A 19,205-nucleotide genomic window follows, 5' to 3' on the forward strand; every position below is an offset into this window, starting at 1 on the left:
TCCACCACGCTGATAATGGACTAAACCTCTGAACCTGTAACCCACACCCAGTTCAATGCTTTCCTTTATAAGAGCTGCAGTGGTCATGGTCTCTTCACAGCAACAGAACAGTGATTAAGATGCCTTAGCTTTCCTCTGCACGGGTTTGGGCACACCGACAGTCGGAGCACATTCCTTGACATTAGTGTGGGACCCCAGAGAGGCCACTGCTGACTTCCTGGGAAGGCAGAAGAAACGGGAGTAAATCCGCTCTCTCCTTAGAGACCCACCATCAATGGCTGGCCTGTCTGTGAGCACCACAGACAGTGGGATCAGAGGGCAGTGGGATCACACAGTAGAAGGAAGACCTTCCTGGCAGAGGGGAGACGCATTCTCCATCTCACCCAGCTAGAAGAGCCCGGACCGTGTGGAGGAGCTATCAGAAAGCACCTGCTGAGCGCAGCGTCCAGTCAGGGGCATTTCATCTTCACTCTGACCACTCGGTGCTGCTGCAGAGAGAAATGAGGTGACCGCCGCAGCTAATTAAGAGCATCATGTGTGGCTGGAGAGATGGTCGCGAACACTTACCGCTCTTTTGGAGACCCTTGTTCAGTTCCCAGCACCCACATCAGGCAGCTCACACCTGCCTGTAAACTGCAGCTCCAGGTTATCTGACACCCTCTTCTGCTCCCCGGGGGCACCGGCCTGTACCTATGGATGTGTATGCCATAATACACATAATTGAAAAAAATTAAAATGCGTGAAAGAGCACCCTGCCCAGGATTGTTCCCACCAGGGCAGCAGCCTTTGAGTAGTTTGGGGTGCCTGGCCTCAAGCCTCCCTCTCCCAGTGATGCTGTTCTTCCCATAGCCCATCTTCCTTCCTGAAAGTTCCCTGGATGGCTTCCTGTGTAGAGCCGCACCACCACCCACACAGCAGCGTGTGACGCCTCTCCCATTGGGCATTCGGAGTGAGAGACACATTCATTCATTCCGCAGACACGGGGCTGGGAATCCCAAGACGAATAAGACAGAATTCTTGCCAGCTTTTGGCAGGCCTATTAATATCTTGGCTTCTCAGTCCTCCCATGAGGGATTTGCAAAACATTTCTGATCAATTACCTTGAACAGAGTATCACCTGCCATGTGCTCCTTCTGGAGGCTGACTGCTTTATGTGGTGTCTACACTTTCAGCCCTTAGTGGGCGTGTTTTCCTGGAGCCCCTTTGGCTGAGAGCAAAGATCCCTCACTCTTTGTTCTGACTGACTTACCATTGTTCTCATTCCCCAATATCTCAGGGCGTATGGTACATCTGGTGCTGGGTTAGCAGCCATTCAGGCAGCTCCCACCCATAGAGATCACACACACACACACACACACACACACACACACACACACACACACACTTCAGACTGTTCTTTCTCCTGCTTTGGGGTGGGCCCTGGCACTCAGGGGTAGTGATCTGATCAGGCATGGTACTTTGTGGGGTTTTGCTTCCCCAAGCCTAGGCAGCTTATTTTCTGGGGATCACAGGCCATAGAATGGCACCCAGGAACCACATCTTGACTGAGCCTTCTCTTTAAAAGGAGGCAAAGAACTCTCCCCAGTTCCCCCCTGGCCATCCATCTTCCTGGGAGAGTGGCCTCGAATGAAGATATCTAGCAAGGCCTCTAGATAGAAAACTGTTTGGCTCGGCACCAGGAAGGGGTATTGCCTCTCCATTGCATTCGAGAGCTGGGAGAAGCAAAACCACCAAAGTGAGTTACGAGTTACACGGATGCTGACCTTAGTTCCACAACTGGTAAGTTCTTGGCTGTGCAGCCTTGGTTGGACAAGCCGTCTGCAGTAAAGCATGGGGTAATGGTACCCCCTTGTGACTGTGATAGTTAGATAAGACATTGTGATATTCACTTATCCTATAGCCAGCTTACAAAGCACAGCCCCAGCCTGTCCTGACAGGCATCACTTGAGAGCTTATTAGAAATGTACGATTTAGCTCCTATCCCAGACCAGACAAGTAAGAAAATGGGAAAGGAAGCCAGACATACACTGACAACCACTCCTGTGGATTCTGATGTCCACAGCAGGCAGAAACCACCAGGCTGGAGATTGCAGTGCAGTTGACCATGGGCCAAATCCTCCACAGATGTGTTTTGTTGGTTTCCGTCATCAGCTGGAGCGAGGAGCAGCTGTCCCAGGGGCTGCCATGCCTCCTGAAGAAGCACACAGTTATCACCCTGTCCCTGCTACCTCCCACCAGCTGGCTTCGCTCACTGGTCCTCCTGTTGCCTTAGGCATCAGCAGTGTCTGCAGCCTGGGCTCCAGGTCAGGGCCCAGGGTGACCCAACCCCAGGCAAGGAACAGCTCTGTGCCCGCTCGTCCCAGACAGAGGCGCTGGAAACAGGAGCGGGGCGGACAGCTTCCAATCCCAAAGGCAACAAGCAGCTCCTGCAATTTCCCTTCAGTATTTTGTTTGAAGTGTTGTGAAATCCCAGCCAATCACACACACCCACATTCAACTGTAAGTCCAAAAATACCCTCCATAGCCAAACAGAGATGATTTTTTTTTTCTTTACATTCCCACTACCTCGGATTATCTGCCTGGCTGATCTCGGCCACCCCCGCCGCTGGCACAGCTAATGAGCAGTAACTTTTCCTGTGTTGGCAATGGTGGAGGAACAGAAGGACCTGATGACTCCGGCGCTCACAGTAGTGAGCCACTCAACGGGATACCAGGGACTCTGAACGACCTGGAGGCTGTGATGTCTGGGAGGCCAGGCAGGATGAGGGCTGACTGTGGTCTTGTGGAGAAGCTAGAATCAAAGGCTTGGCCAGCAGCAGGAATTCTGACTGGGTGAAGAAAGGGATGTGGGATAGGATATGAGGACAAAACTCTGGGTGGTGAAGCTTAGCTAGACCCAGCCTGGGATCCCAGAGGGATGAAGAAGGAGGTCATCTCCATTCCTCCAGGCTGGAAAGAACGTTGGGCTTCCTTGCCTTCACTGCCTGGGGAAATCCTATTAACGCAGCCTGGAAAAGAAGTGGGAAGCAAACTAGGTAAGAGTCTGAGCTTGAGAGTCCAACAAACCTTGCTTCCTCACTGCCTGGCAAACCATCCAGGTGCCCTGAGCCTTCGTTTCCTTATCTCCCAAACCACACACACACACACACACACACACACACACAAAACTACCTTTTTTTGTTTTTGTTTTGATTTGTCTTTTTTGAGACAGAGTTTCTCTGCACTCTGCATAGCCCTGGCTATTCTGGAACCCACTCTGAAAGACCAGGCTGGCCTTGAACTCCTCAGTCTGCCTGCCTCTGCCTCCTGAGTGCTGGGATTAAAGGCATATGCCACCACACCCAGCTGGAAAAATCCATTATATTGGCATATGAAGAGAATAAAAGGAGATCACATTTGTAAAACAGTTACCACACCATCTTCCACAGAACAAAAGACACAATAAAACCTAGATGTAATCACAGTTATTAGAGAGTACAGACTGCACTTTTGTCAGAAGACCTCGTGTCTGGGATTTGATGAATCCAGGATCACTGGTGAGGAAAAGTGGAATTAAATATAAGCATTAATTAATGACCAGAAGGTCATGGCATGATCAAAAGAGTGGTTCCCCTGGGAACCTGCAATCCCAGCTACTTGGTAGACTATAAGGCAGGAGAAGGGCAATTTCCAGGTCAGTGGGTGCAACTTTGTGAGACCCTGTCTCAAAGCAGAAAGTTGAAAAAAACAAATAGAGTTTTAGGTGTAGCTCTGAGTCAGAGCAGTTACTGAGCATATATAATGCTCAATATATATTTAAAATGGTCCATCCCTAGTAACTCTTTCTCTCTCTCTCTCTCTCACACACAGACAGACACACACACACACAGAGTAGGTTCGCTAAAAGACCCACTTAGACCCATAGCATTCATTAGGGTCCTTCATAAATGTTGGTTGCAGTAGCAGAGAAACATGCAAGGCTGCTCTGAGAACGGCAGGTGACATACTGCGGCAGGTGACCGCTGCCGTCACCCAAGTATAACCGAAGTGAAGACAATTTCCCCTTCCTCCGTCCACCTACATTGGAAAGAAAGAAAGAAAATTGAAGGAAGGTCAGAATGACCTCAGATCATGCCCACACAAGGCATGTTACAGTAGGAAGAGCAGAACCGAACTGAGGTCCCCTGCCCTTCCTTACCAAGAAATGCATTTCCAACTGGCAGGGTTGGGGTGGGCATCCTAACAGTAGACAGCCTCTTCTTCCACTTTTCCATCAAAGAGGCACAGTAGTCAGGGCGGGGCCTCTCATTGCACCCACTGCTAGCCACCTTCCCTTTTCTAGCTCAACTTCATTGTTCCCGGGGCAACCGATCCCTTAAAAAAAAAAAAAAAATGGGCCCTGGGTAAGAGATTATCACTCATGCCTTTCTGACTCTTCCCAGCTGTGCGAATGGTTTAGAGGAGATTAGAGAAAACCCACAATGATGAGAGTTAAAAACTGAAGGGAGAGGCACAGATGAAGAAGAAACCAAATTAAACGGTAGAGGGCTGTTTCATCCCCACCCCCCACCCCAAGGCCCTTTCTACCCTAATACACAAGTCTATGAACCTAATGTTGCTGGGACTGATCTGGGTGCTGAGGTAACTCAAAGACCAATTGATTTTGCATTTCCGGCTTTCTGGGGGAAAAAGTTTCTATGCCTTGGAGAGGGTCTGTAAATTCCTTTGGGAGAAAAGGTGAAGAAGATCAGGAGTGCAGGAAAGATGCTTGGTGATGGATGGGTGCCTGGACCGGGGATGGGAGCTAGGCTGGATCAACACAGCCTTTCTCACACACTTCTGAGAGTGTGTCGGAAGCCATTGGCGAGGTGGCTGGGAGGGAGAAATCTTAACATCTTTCATCACCCAGCGGTCTACAGGATCATACTCTATAAAGTGAATAATTGCTGAGATAAATCTTCCAAGACAAATCATGTTTAAACATTTTGGTTGTATTATCTTATTATAATAAACATCCTTAATTGAACTTTCATGCAGGCCTGATTCTCATAATGGTACATCAAATACAGCGTACTGTGACTCCCTATTGGCTGAGTGTTTGCCCGGGCAACCCAGTCAAAGTAATCCATGGGCTGTAGCAAACTTCCAGGTGGTACTCCCAACACGGAAGGGGGCACTAATATTTAGGAGAGCCATTCTGTCATCAGTCTTCTAGTACTTGTTCTAAATGTGAATCTCAAATGAAAATATTACCCATTTGTCTTCAGTACTGCTTCTAGGAGCCTACACAGGATGGATAGCGCTATCTACCTCCATGGTCTTGGAATCTGACCAGGGAGCTAGATTTGGAGCAAGTGGAGAGGTCCGATTAGGTGCCAGTCAAAAGGGTAGATCAGCACCATTGGAACTAGGCAGGGGCTGTGGGTAAGGGACTTGTTGAGGGAAGAGGTTCCAGGCTGACCTTCTTGGAAGGCTGGATCTTGAGTCAGCTGGAGTCCAGCTAGCTGCTAGAGCCCCTTCTTGCCAGCTGCTTGTGATTGGAGCGGCGGTGCCAAGAAGTGATCCATCCATTCATGAATTCGTTTACACAGGAACCCATGTTGGCCGAACTCCCATGGTACTTTGCTCTCGGGAGACAGGGAGAAGAAGGCTCCATCTGAGGCAGGCCTGGCTCTCATTGATGTCCACCCTCGTTCCTAAACCCAAGGCTTGGGCAGTCCAGGCTAGGAAATGTAAGATGTCTGCTGGCGACTTCCCTCTTATTAAATGATGCTCACTTACCTTCTTGAAGAGAAGAGGTCTTAGGGGAGGGGATTTACCACGTAGAAATGCTTTGGGCTTCTACTAATAGAGAAACACCCACAATAACTTCAAATAAAGGGGTTTAAAAATCACTCTACAAAAGGTCAGGTCTTTGCTAGGTGGCTCAACAGCATCAGAATATTTGGTTACCTCTCAGTTTGTCTCCTGCCTTGCCTCAGTTACACCCTAGCTGCTGTAGTTGAAGCCATCACACTCACATACTAGACAGAGGGTAGAAGCAGGAAGGAGGCTGATACACACTGTCTTTTCTTAAGAAGTTCAGCATTTCCCCAGGATCTGCAGCAGGCTTCTGCTTAGGCTCCCTGGCCAGGTGCATACCCTCACTGAAAGGAGGCAAGCATGTGACCTGAGCTAGGAACACTGTCACTCTGTGCAGTTAAGGACGCAAGATGGTGGGACTTGTGGGGGTAACATCAGGCCAGAGTGTTCTTTAGGTAATGAGGTTGATTGTGTGTGTGTGTTTGCTTACTTTTGGTATGTATGTGTGTGTACATACATACGTACATACATACACATGCATGCACACATGGGATCTCAGGTGCCCTAGGAGGCTGGAAGCATCAGCTCCTCCTTGGAGCTGGAGTTTCAGGATGTTGTGACCAACCTGACATGGAGGCCGGGAACCGAACCTGTGTCTTCTGAAGAGCACTGCGTACATACTCTTAACAACTGAGCCATTTCTCTAGCCCTTCTTCTCTGTTCTGAAAATAAGACTTTTCATTAGAACTAGAGAGCCAGAGATTTCCCGTACAGCCCTACAGACTAGCTTCTGCCCCCAGGTTCTGTCCAGGTCATCTCAGGACTGCTGTAGTGAGCTTTTCTCTGAGCCACCGTGTGGGGCTCTGGGCTAAGTGTGGTTCCTCATGCTGGAACATAAGCCTGTATCCTCCGAGACTGCCCTCTGACTTTCAGCCCTCAGCCACTAAACCCAAGCCCCTTTGGTTCCCTCTCCAACTGAACCAGGAGTTTGCTTTCCTGTTTTCTGTTCGGCTTTACCCACCACAAAGGCCCTCTGGGAAAGTTAAAGGGAAAGTGATTGAAAGCAGAGAGAGTGTTAATTAAACAGCAGATGGTTAACTCTGTTAATTAATGGCTCTGTCACCTTGAGTGGCACCAGCCCTCTCCCTTCTGTTTCGCTCACCCTCGTGGCTCTGATCACCTCGGAGGCACTTCAGTCTAAAGCTGAAAGGCTCTTGCTGTCCAGGGAGGCCTGAGGGCAGCAGAGGACTCTCAGACCAGAAAGCTGATTTCCCCGTCCAGGAAAGAAATGTCAGACATGCTGCTACATCTGAATGACAGGGAAGAAAGGCACCAGGAGGAGAGAGATCAAAGCCCAGAGGTGACAGACATGTTTTGTTTGCAGATGTAGACATGACAAAAATAAAAATAAAAATACAAGTGGTTGACATAATTTGAACATGAGGGAATTGAACATACAGCCAGATGTATAGATTTTCTTTAAGATGAAGAGCTCTGGGCCAACATTCCCAAGGCAACAAGCAGCTGAAAGAAAAGGGCTGCTGGAAGGTAGCTGTCCATCCCACCCCACCCACTCTGCCCTGTCTGCAGACATCTGAGGTGGAATTTGCTGTCAAAATTCAAGACCTCGACTTGACGATGGATTCGATATGGAATCCAGGAGAGAGGAAGCTGGGGGGTGCTGGGGTAAAGAGCCAAGACACCTGGGAAGATTGCAGGACCATTATACAGTTGGAAAATAGTCCCTCTGCTGGTTGGTACCAGAGTTGGTCAAGGAGGAAGATGGAGGTACTGGGAGATAGTGAGAAGAAGATGGTTCTGTGGTCTACAGCTCAGAAGAAAGGGCCTGGAGGGTTAGGGGGCTGATGCCCTTCAGGGAGGGCCTGAGGTCACCCAGGAGCCGCCATGTGCTGGCTCTCTGGTGGGACAGAAAACCAGCCACCATGTCGTGGTGCCTTCTCTTCTTTCAGGAGCCTTATCACTAATAACTTTAGAACCAAAGGATTTGTTCCCAAACAGAAGTTTTGATGCCACAGCAGAAATGACCCAGTAGGTTAATCAATGGCCGAGGATTCTCTGTCCAGTGAGCCTGTGGACAGTCCATGAGTCTAGGAGAAGGGTGCGCCTCTAGTTACTGACAATCTCTGAAAATATTTTCTCTCTGTGGAGAGCGTCGGGGCTGGAGCATCCCCAGGCCCGCCCTGGAATCGCCTCTCTACTGCAGTGGTTTTACATGTGTGCAGTGAGGTTCAGCTAGCGACGAGGGTTAAACAGCCTGGCTCCTGAGGATGCGCACACACAGAGTGTGTGAGCCTGGCCTCCCCGACGGGTGGTTCCTTCCATCTGCTGGTGACACCAGCAGCACAGAAGGCAATCGGCAGATGTTCCCAGTCTCACTTCATTTCCATAGATTTACAAGCATCCTTGTATGCGTTACTGGGAGATCGGGTGTAAATCCTATTTTAAGAACACAGACAAGCCTGTTATTTGAAGAACGCTTAGGAAAGTCTTTTTGGGAAGTGAATAATAATCACCCTTTCTGTAACTCTTGTGCCAGTGTTCATGACTTCTCATTGACAATGCATCTCACCTAGGCTGTCACTGCCGTAGCTTCCTCTTTGCATCTTGTGGACATCCTCACCAGGGACAGGCCTTGTCACCCTGGCCTGAGCCTGTTGCTTTTGCATTTCTAGTCCTTTCTGTCCTCCCTTTCTGCTCTACACCCACGGTCCCTGATTTCTCTACAGTAGCCTTTTCCCTCCTGATACTGTGGAGTGCTGACTTACCGGTGACATTTACTGGAAACTGTTCCTCTATCCTACAAGTCAGAACAGATAAGTCTCTGGGTTATTAGGAGTGTGACGCCTGAGAGGGAACACCTGTGGTGGGTGTGGCAGGCAGATTAATGTCCATCACAGGGGTCCCTGGTTTGATCTCAAGAACTGATGAGGAGATATCACCTTACCTAGCAATCAGAGAAGTGATTCAGTTAAGGTCTGAAGGTGAGGAGTCTTCCCAGATTCCCTGGGCGGGCTCAGTGTAATCTCTTGGGTCCTTGGAAGTAGAGGGCTTTTCCAGGCTCTGACTCAAAGGAGTAGTAACAGCGGGAGAATGGGTGGGGAGATGGGAAGTGTCTTGCCTTGAAGCTGGAGAGTGGGAAGCTCCTTGAAGCTGGAAAAGGTCTGAAAATAGATTCGCTCCCTTCTCCTCCAGCTCCTCCAGGGCTTATAGCTACGGTTAAGCCTTGTGAGACCCAAGATGGACTCTAGCCCATAGAACTGCAAGGTATTAAGCCACCAGTTCTGGGATGATCTGTCACAGCAGCAACGGGAAAAGAATTCGTTGGGTAGTCAGCCTCAGACCATGGCCTTGTCTATCAGGCAGGAATGGACTTGCTTAGAATTCTCCCCCGCAGGGAGAGTTAGCCACTCTCTGGGCCTTTACCGCTTGGCTTCACTCCATCTCCTATTGTCCCAGCCAGATGGCTAAGCTGTGATGGGCAGTGGAGGGCTAACTTCATTTAACCAAGGGTATGTGTGCCCCAGAAGAAGAGAGGTTGGCAGTGGGTGCCAGACCGAGGGAGTGAGCAGAGAAAAGAGCTCACCCTCCAGAGGAGAGGTCATCTACACGCCTCCAGGAAGATCAGATTACCAGCCACCATTTTTTCAAATTAAAAACAATATTGTTTTATTTCATTTTATGGGTATTCTGCCTGTGTGACGTCTGTGCACGCCTGGTGCCCGTGGAGGCCAGAAGAGAGCATCAGATTCCCCTGGAACTGGAGTTACAGATGGTTGTGAGCACCACATATGGGTGCTGGGAATTGAACCTGGGTCCTCTGGAAGGACAGCCAGTGCTCTTAACTACTGAACCTTTCCTTCCAGCGCCAGGAGCTTCCATTTTAAAGAGATTTCAGTGACATGTGTGGAACATAAATTTATTACCTTAGCCCTTTTCAAGCCTAGGCCCAGAGTTAGGCTCACTCACATTGCTATGTCACCTCCCTAACCCCTCACCACTGTCCATCTCCAGAACACGTTCCTTCTTGCAAAGCAAACTCTCTGCCTACGACATGGTGACTGTCCCTTCCCCTCAGCCCCTGGCAGCCACCTTTCTTTTTCCTGTCTCCACGATTCTGACTGTTCTAGGAACCTGATGCAAGTGGAACCACGGAATGTTTGTCTTTTCATCTCAGCTGGCCTCGCTTGGCATCATGTCTCCAGGCTCATTCATGTTACCGTGTTTCATCCGGTATTTCCTTTCTTTTGAAGGCTGGAGACTATCCCACTGCTTGTATCAGTCACATTTTGTTCATCCGTTCATGTGTCAATGGACACTCCATTTTGGCTATTGTGAATAGTACTGCTCTGAACATGTTGCCACAGACAGACAGACAGACAGACAGAGGTGCACACCCAAGCTGTACAAATACCTCTAACCCTACTTTCAGCTCTCTCGGGAGATATCCAAAATTGGAGTTGCTTGACTATACAATAATTCTATACTTGGTACTTGGAACAGTGGTTCTCACGGGTCACATATCAGAGATCCTGCATATCAGATACATTACAATTCCTAACCATAGCAAAATTACAGTTATGAAGTAGCAACAAAATAATTTTATGGTTGGGGGTCACCACAACATAAGGAACTGTATTAAAGGGTCACGGCATTAGGAAGGTTGAGAACCAATGGCTTAGAAGAACTGACAATCCCTTTACTTCCCCACCAACACATCTCAACCATAGTTGAGGTCCAGTTCCGCGACATCCACATTGTTGTGATACCACCAACATATCTGTCTTTTGGAGTTCTTTCAGTGGCAGAAGCAGCTCTTCATCAGGAGTGGGCTCTACCAACTAAGGCCCGAGTTCGGTGGATGAATCTGCGTTGGGTAACCCAGAAAAGGCCAGGCTTTTCTCTGGGTCTGAATCTGGTTTTCGAGCTGTGGGCATGTTTTCAAATGCAGTTTCCATTTCCTTCAGCCTCAGAACATCTGATAGCGAAATGTTTTCACAGAGGGCGCTTGCCCACGGGGAGGGGACAGGCGGCTGCTCTAATGAGAAGATAAGCGGGATGGGTGCTTGGCAATGTCCTTAGCATTTAATTCCAGTAATTAAAGTAGGCAAGCCTCCTTTGTTTTCTCTTTCCTTGCAAAAACAATGAAATATTACAGGCTGTCTGGAGAGCAGGAAATAAAACCCTACCCAGCCTCATAACGTCACAGTGCCACCGTCACTGCCCATTGGTGATACTGATCTGTCCCAGGCACAAACCAAACACACACCTCACCTGATGCCTCTAAGCCACACTGCAGCGCCATGAGGTGCCCTGACCCATGACCTCCCTCTCACAACAGGCTCTCTCCGTGTACTCGGTGGGCCTTCATCCACTTGCTTGGCTTTTCCCACAGAGCTACCTCAAGACGGTCACGCCTTCAGCACGGTGGCACATGCCTGCAGTCCTAGCTCTTGGAAGGTGGAAGCAGGAAGTCAAGGAGTCCTAGGTCATCCTTGGCTAAGTTAAAGGACAACCTGGGCTACGTGAGACTGTCTCAGAACAGAGGAACAAACAAGTTTTACCCTCAGTTTTTTTCCTAAATGAGGTGGACACTTTCTGCGTGCTCTTATGTTCAGGTCTGACCCGTATTTTTAGATGACTCGTTCGGAGCAAGCCCAAGTTCCACGGTCAAAGGGTAGAGGGGCTTCCTGTCATGTCCAGGAGGGCAGCCCTGGAGCGGCCTTGGCTCTGCTCACATGGCTCCATCATATCTGAACTCTGAGTCCTGTGCCATGTGCTGACAGCCAAGTGTAAGGCCTGGCCGCCTGGGTTTGCATCTACTTTCTCCTGGTTTGACCTTTTCCTAATTACTCGTGTGTGCCTCAGTTTCCTTATCCATACAATGGAAATAAACATCTTCTGCATGATCCATGAAGTTACTGTGTGGGTTAAATGGCATGTCAGCCTCACCGTGCTGGTTCATTTCTGAATCTTGCTTCTCCCACTGGCTCCCTACCTAATCTCTCTCTCTCTCTCTCTCTCTCTCTCTCTCTCTCTCTCATTTATTTGTTTATTCACTTTAGGACCCAATGGAGGCCCCATCCCTCCTCTCCTCCTGGTCCCACCCTCCCACCGTCTTCCCCATTTCCCCCTCTCCTTCCCCTCAGAAAAGGGGAGTCCACCCCCCCCACACACACACATACAAACACACTACCTGTACCGTCCTGCCCCAGCACATCTAGTCGCATCAGGACTAAGCGCATCCTCTTCCACTGAGGCCGGATAAGGCAGCCCAGCTAGGGGAAAGTGATCCAAAAGCAGGCAGCAGAGTCAGAGACAGTCCTGCTCCAATCTCTAGGAGGCCCATCAGCTACGCATGTGTAGGGGGCCTAGTTCCAGTCCATGCCCCAGCTCTACCTGCCATCCTGAATCCTACCCAGTCTTGAGCTGAATCTGCCCACCGAGGCTTCAGTTTCCTTGGTGCCAACTCAGTGTTGGAAGCCATTAGTCTCTGAGAGCTGTACTTAGCGTGAACGCTGGATGGTCTGTGAGAGCTCTGTTTATCAAACGCTGTGAACACCTACCTAGGTGTCCCTTTATCTTCCCGGTGTGTTCAATCGACATTGGAAAGTTCGGTGGTGCCCACGGGTAACTCCCAAAATCTAATGGGACAAACAGACAACTTGGAGGTTTCTAGGACCCCCTGGGAGAAATGCAGACACCACCTCCCAGCACCCCACCCCAAGCTGCCGAATGCAGAGTGGAGGCTGAATGAAGCCAATAACTGAGCTTACCCTTGGGAGCCTGTTTGGGCTGAGGAGGGGGCGCTCCCCGTGCCCTCGCTCCCTTGTTTCAGAGCTGGAGAGTGTTGTGGAGGTCTCCCAGCCCTTGGCAGCTGTTTTTCCCCTATCTGAACCCAGCCTTCTGGGGCCCAGAGGGTTCGATTGGGAAGAAGGGAGGGAAACCCATATCCAATCTGTTCTATTCAGAGCAATGGACGGATTCTGCATCTCAATCTTATCTTTGTGTGAGTTTGGCTGAGCTGGGCCCCCCAAGTGGTGAGCGATGTGTGGGTGGAAAGATGCCTTGGATGCCTCCAGAGACAAGCACAGCTGGGCAGGGTGTGGGGGTAAGGGGCAACCTAGCACCTTTGCCTGCTGCCAGACCACAGGGCCCCCGGCCCAGCCTTCCCTGCTCTCGATTTCCTGTTTCCTCTTTTCATTCTCTTCCGCTTTCCTTTTCTTTCTTTCTCAGGCAGGCAGCCAAGGGAAGGTTTTGAATGGCAGCAGAGAGGAGGCAGTAGATGATTGGAGGGTTAGCCTGGGCCCCTCCCCGGCAGGTCCTAGTCAGTGGAGCTGAGGTGGGCAAACACCCCCTTAGCTGGGCCCCTGGCTTGGAGCCTGGGCTGGGAGAGGCCTCCAGGTGGCACTGGCTGGGTGCCGGCACTTTGCCCTGTCCATATGGAAACCCCCGGAGTTTGTCCCTCTACCACTGCTTAGGACCTGGATAAACAGGCTCCTGCAGCCCGAACTCGCAGGAGGCTGATTTGTAGCAGGAATCAACTTAATAATTTATAGCTAGAAAGTGCTCTCCTTGGGAAAAAAAAAAAAAAAAAGCCAACTCAGGAAACCAAATTAGACTCTGCAGGCTGCTGAGGGCACGAGGAACCAGGGCTGCTGAGTGTGCCCACAGGCCTGGGGCTGTGTGTTCTGGAGGGAAGATGGCCAAGACATCCCAGTCTCATTGCTGACAATCATGAGAGACCTTGGGCGGATTCCCCGGCCTTAATAATCTCTTTTCTCACAGTCAGCCGAACAATGGGCACCTTGAACCTTTCTGACAAAGTTGCCATGAGATCTTGCCAGGCCGGAGCTCCCCACCTTCTCTGGAACACAGTCCATGTGTATTTATCCAATCTCTTATCTTTTGGGTTGGGAGTTGTTTCTTCCTCTTTGATTTTGCTCCCCTTTCAATGAAAAGATGCCCCTGATTGCTCTGGGAAGCCCTCCTTGTCAGCAGACATTTGAGGGGTGCCCAGGGCTATAGTTTGGGGACAGCTCTGTGGCCACTGTGGCTGTTGGGGTTTCTGTTCTCCCCTCCCCAGCTTCTTTGCCCCTGTCTCTGGCATCCAGCTCTGAAGTAGAGCTGTTATCCCCACCCACAGGGTACAGGAGCCCCCAAGATCCAGCAGTTCTCCAGGTATGGGACTGGGCTCTCTAGAGGGAGGGTAGACATTCCACTTCTCAGAGTTGCCTTTGACAGTGGCCTACCCTAATCCCTCTTCACCTGTCCACTGTCTTCCCAAATCACCAACATGATTTAGGTTTGCCCTCAAGAACCTCCATGGGCGACCTCTGACCTAATTTCCAGATTCGTCTCCCTTCTGCCTGTGTCCCCAGTCCTTGAGGATTGTCTGAAGATGTCTAGAATCAAGCTTTTGCCTGTGCTGTCCTCACTGGTGTCTTCTTGGCTCCTGGTGACTGGGGACCTCTGTGCTGTGTTCTTTTAGGCCTCATGTCGATCAACTTTCTGTGGAGGATGCAGCATCCCTTACTTCCTGTTTCCCACCGTGTCGTGTACCTCATGGGTGCCTTGTAGCCTCTGAGTGCTGACAGTCTACCCATGCTGTGGCCTCCCGTGTAAACGGTAGAAGATGGCAGGAGCGCCATATTCTCCTCATTTCCAGTGAGGCCAGGAATGAATTGGTGCTCCACATCAGGGTCTGGGTGGTTGACCATGGCAAGCTGGGAAAACAGGGGGTTTTCTTTAGGGGGTGAGGACAGTCTGACCTCTGTGGGGGTCTTAGTGGAAATGCACACTCTGCCCTTTTCTCTCTCCACCTTCACCCTGCGCTAAGGGTAGAGGTCCATCTAACCTCTGGCTCTGGCTATGACCCTCAACCCTTCCCTTGCTCTCCCCTGTCTCTGTGATAGTCCGTTCCTCCACTGTTAGAGCTCATCTGTCAAAGGTTTGTGCTGAGCACACAGGCTCTGCCTGAGTCCTGGAGAAGCAGGTGATTGCCTGGGTGTAGGGTGTGTCTCCTTTCTCAGACACTTAAGGCCTCCACTTTCTTACCTCCAGGCACCATCAGCATGGCCCCACAGAGAAGAACCACAGGAAACTGGGACAGCAGTGTGAGCATAGGAAAGACAGACACAAGCTGAGGTCTGGGAAAATGCATTCTTCCTGGCTCAGGGTTTCCCAAAATAGAAGGAGTCAGACAGCGCTGCACCTCCATTCCCTCACTCCTAGATCACCCCTCTCTTAGATGCCAGGCAGGCAACGAGCAACCTAGAGGCAGGGTGGAGGCCAACTTCTGTGTCCCCTTCTCTATCAAGCTGTCAGGCCATTGTCACTATCTCTGCCTTTGGCGGACACGTTTTCTTACTCCTTGAAGATAATAGGCATTCTGTGTCATGTGACAAGCCTGTGTGGGTCTTCTCTCACCCTCATGACAGGGCCAGGCACATAGTAGGTATTCTGTCACACTCAGTGGAGTGCCAGGTACACAAATGGCAATTAGCAAAATACTCTAATCCAGTGGGTCTCAACCTTTCCAATGCTATGACCCTTTAATCCTCATGTTGTGGTGACCCTCCCAGGCATAAAATTATTTTGTTGCTACTTCATAACTGTGATTTTGCTACTGTTACGAATCATAATGTAAATATCTGCTGTGTAGAATATCTGATAGGTGACCCCTGTGAAAGGGTGGTTCGACCCCCAAAGGGTTCATGACCCACAGGTTGAGAACCTCGGCTCTAGATTCTAACCACCTTCCATGGAAGTGTCTCAGAAGAGGCCTGCATTTTTGGTGTTTCATGGCATTTCTTCTAATGCAAGGCATGTTTAGTCTTATTTACAAGTGATGAATTTGAAAGCCACACCCAGAGCTGGCATCTTTCCAAGCTCAGGGCTTTCCAGTGCTGTGAAACCTGCAGAAAAATTGGATGGCCTCTTGTTATGCTCTGCTGGAAATTTTCTGGGATCATTTTTGCCATGGGATCAGATAAGTATTAGAAGTGGAAATTCCTATATGCCAGAAACTTTGGATTTTAAGCATAGGAAGCCCAACCACATTTGGGTGGTAATAGTGTTTATCTAATGCTATTTGAGACCCGAAAAGCAAGCCCTAGAACCATCTCTAATAATAACCTCTAATAACAATACTAGTAAGACTAGGTAGCAAGTGCCCATTGGATGAAGTAATGTTCTTAACGTCTGCAACAACTCTGAGGATAGATTTCATCTTCCTCCTTTGACAAATAAAAAAGCAAGAGGAACAGAAACACAAGGTCAGGGCGGAGGAGGGGCCGAGCGTGCTCGAGGCCTTGGGTTCTGTTCCCAGAACAGATAACTAAAGAAACAGAAAGGTTCAGACCTGGAGGTCAGCGGCGGAGGCTGATCCTTACTCATCCTTCAGCTCCCACCTGTCTCCCAACGCCACCCTCCTTGGCATGAGGCTAAAAGGTGCTAAACAGCCGCAGGCAGGTCCAGGTGCTTAGCAGGGCATCATGCATCCTGTCAATGGACCAGCTGGGAAGAAGTGATCCCTGCATGCCCATCAGCCACGTCCTTTCTTCCTCCTTGGTCACCTGTGTGTGTGGTGGAAGACTGGGGCCCAGCCCCGCTATCATGCAAAAGCTACGCTGAAAAGGAAATAGGAAATAGGTACAAAGAGCTATGTCTATGACCAGGGACCAGTTCCTGGTGACTGGCTTAAGTGAAAAACAGATTTTTTTTTTTTTTTAAACAGGGGCAGGAGAGATGGCTCAATAGTCAAGAGCACTGACTGCTTTTTCAAAGGATCTGGGTTCAATTCCCAGCAGTCATATAGAGATTCACAGCTGTCTGTAACTCCAGTTCCAGGGGATCTGATCCCCTCTTCTGATGTCCTCTGACACCAGCCAGGCACACGGTACGCAGACCTACATGTAGGTAAACACTTGTACACAAAAGTAAATCTTTAAACCTGGGACGTAGAGAGGGTGGCTCATGAGAGTGGAATGCTATCGGGTCTCAGGAAGGAGCTAGATCTGGGGGGCTCCTGACACCCCTGGGAGTCTTTACTCTCCATGTTTCCTGTCACTTGAGTGTCTTCAGATTGTCCTCACCCACGCAGGCAGAAGGTGACCACATTCTCAGAACCACGCTGTAGGCTCCTCTGTCAAGACTGGCTTGACCCAGTTATCAAATTGCTATAGGAGAGTTCCTTGTTGGTGTATTTCCATCAGCCTTGGTGTGGGTAGCTGTGGCTAGGGTGAGGATCACGTGATCCATATAAGGCTGCCAGGGTCTCTGCCTCTAGCTGTGGGGGTAATTTCCAAAGATAAGAAATTCGCCTCCCCAAAACCTATCTGGAATTCAGTTCCAAAGATCTGACCCTGGAGCATTCAGTGATGTGCCCGTTACTTACCCCCAGTTCTGGTATGGCACCCTATTCTGCTGCAACTTGCAGAGCTGAAGCCCTTGTTCGTCCCACACTCTGCTTTGGCTATCAGCACCCCATATTCCATTTCCTAGGTGTCTTGCTCCTCAGATCCTGCCTTTCAGGCTCTACAGCCCCGTAGAGCAGGGGAAGAAGGGGAAGGCAGGACAGGTCTATAGGCTCAGCTGAGGGCTTTTCTTGCAGCCTCCTGCTGTGTGTCTGGGTGACCTGGGTGTGAGTTGTGCGAGTGGCCACGGCCTCCCTCTCTGTCTCTGGTTTCTCCTGGAAGCCAAGTCTTCTCCCCTTCCCTATCCCCATCATGTCCTGCACCTGAGCTGCAGATGGACTGTGCTGGGACCCAGGTAGACAGAGTGACATTGATCTGGCAGTTACTCATTCGGGAGAGACTTGAAGAATAAATTCACATAAAAAAATCATAATGAGAATGGAACTTCTGCTATAGAATATGGGGATCTGTTATATGCTTATAGAATTAAGGTCTGGGGACTGTGGTAGAGAAGAGCCCAGGCTGTGTTTCTAGCCTAGTGTTGTCGTTCCCCCTCCCCCCGCAACACACATAAAGTGCCAGGCCAGGAAGCTGAGGGGTGGTGGTTAGACCTGGGTCTGCAGCAAGGGCATGAGGAAGGGTTGTGGGGTTGACAAGAATGACAGTGTTACTTTTGTCTTTTGTTCTTTGCTATGCCAAAATGCCCAACAGAGGCAATTAAAAAAAAAAAAAAAAGATTCCCTCTGCCCTAAAGTTTTAAGTGTTACAAAGTCTCATGGTGGGGCAGAGATGGGGCCACTGAGGCTTGGGAAGATGGGCTACCTGTGCTGGCTGGCAGGGAGGAAGCAGAGAGCTGGACTAGAGGCTGGCTGGTCTTCAGCCTCCCACCCCTAGGCCCCGCCCAAAGGGTCCCATAACCTCCCAGAAGAGTGTCAGCAGCTGGGGCCCAAGGGTTTAAATATGTGAGTGGAGGGTGAAGGGATAGAAGATTCCACATTCAACCCTAACAGTGAGGAAGGAGGACGGCCCCAGTCACACCTCCTCAGATAGTCTTACGGGCTGATGGAGAGAAACCCGTGTGGGCTGTGGACTGGGTGTCCCTAATTAGTCACCCCCCCCCAGCAAACAGATGGCACCATCAAACTGGGAAAGACGATGGTACCTTATAATAAAGCCCTGATTGCGGAGGTGTGGATGGAGGCTTGGGGAACAGGGGTGATCACCATGCAGCACCCCCCCCCCGTGGTCATAACAGGGCAGTGGTGCCACCTTGGTTCTGAAGGAAGGAGACAGCCATGTTTCAGAAACCCAGAGGCAGAGGAGCAGGGCCGGTGCTCTGACCTGGGTTTCGGAAGTGGGGGAGGGGGAGGGAAGGGAGGCTGCAGGCACACCCACTGCTTTCTCAGGGGGCAACGAGAAGAATGCCATGTGACTGCAAGAGGGAAGTTGGGGAACATCTCTCTCCCTGGGTCTCCGCTGGGAGCTAAGAAGCATCTGCCTTGCTGTGTGTCCGAGGGGCTATGAGAGCCAATACTTCCTGCGATACAGAATGGGCGGGGCAAGCAGAGGCCTCCTGGGTCTGCCGATTTGCTGCTTCTTTCCGGCCTTGCAGCAGCTCAGCCACGATGTACTCTCTTCATCTGTGCTTACAAATAGGCAAGAAGAACGTCAGCCTACCTGAGCTGGGAGCAAAGGTCCCAGTGCAGAAAGAGCCCCGAGAACCTCTCTATTCCAACCCCGACCTGTCCTGACAGAGTTACTTTGAGATCCCTCACTTGAGAGTCCAGGCTTTGCTCAGGGCAAGTGTTCTGACCCACTGCCTTCCTGGCCAGGGGTCCAGCCTAATTCAAGCTTTCATTTCATAGGAGAGACAGCCGTTATTTTCTACAGTTTATAGTACTCCACAGCAGACACACCACAGCTCCTGTATCTACCTTTATCTATCTATCTATCTATCTATCTATCTATCTATCTATCTATCTATCTATC

General features: G+C 50.2%; 1 protein-coding gene across 8 annotated transcripts in view; it reads left to right on the forward strand.

Moving 5' to 3' along the window:
• The window catches only part of Sema5b (semaphorin 5B), a 136,422-nt gene that overhangs the window by 75,821 nt on the left and 41,396 nt on the right, over positions 1 to 19,205 (forward strand). The window contains exon 1 of one of the 8 annotated variants that reach the window (XM_055624957.1): positions 16,685 to 16,699. The exons of the other annotated variants lie outside the window; for them this stretch is intronic. The gene's annotated coding sequence lies outside the window, so the exon portion shown is untranslated. Of the gene's footprint in view, positions 1 to 16,684; positions 16,700 to 19,205 lie in introns of those variants that run through there. 8 annotated transcript variants of the gene reach the window in all.

Source organism: Psammomys obesus, unplaced genomic scaffold (assembly GCF_907164565.1).
Source record: "Psammomys obesus unplaced genomic scaffold, mPsaObe1.curated_primary_1811, whole genome shotgun sequence".
NCBI lineage: Eukaryota > Metazoa > Chordata > Mammalia > Rodentia > Muridae > Psammomys > Psammomys obesus.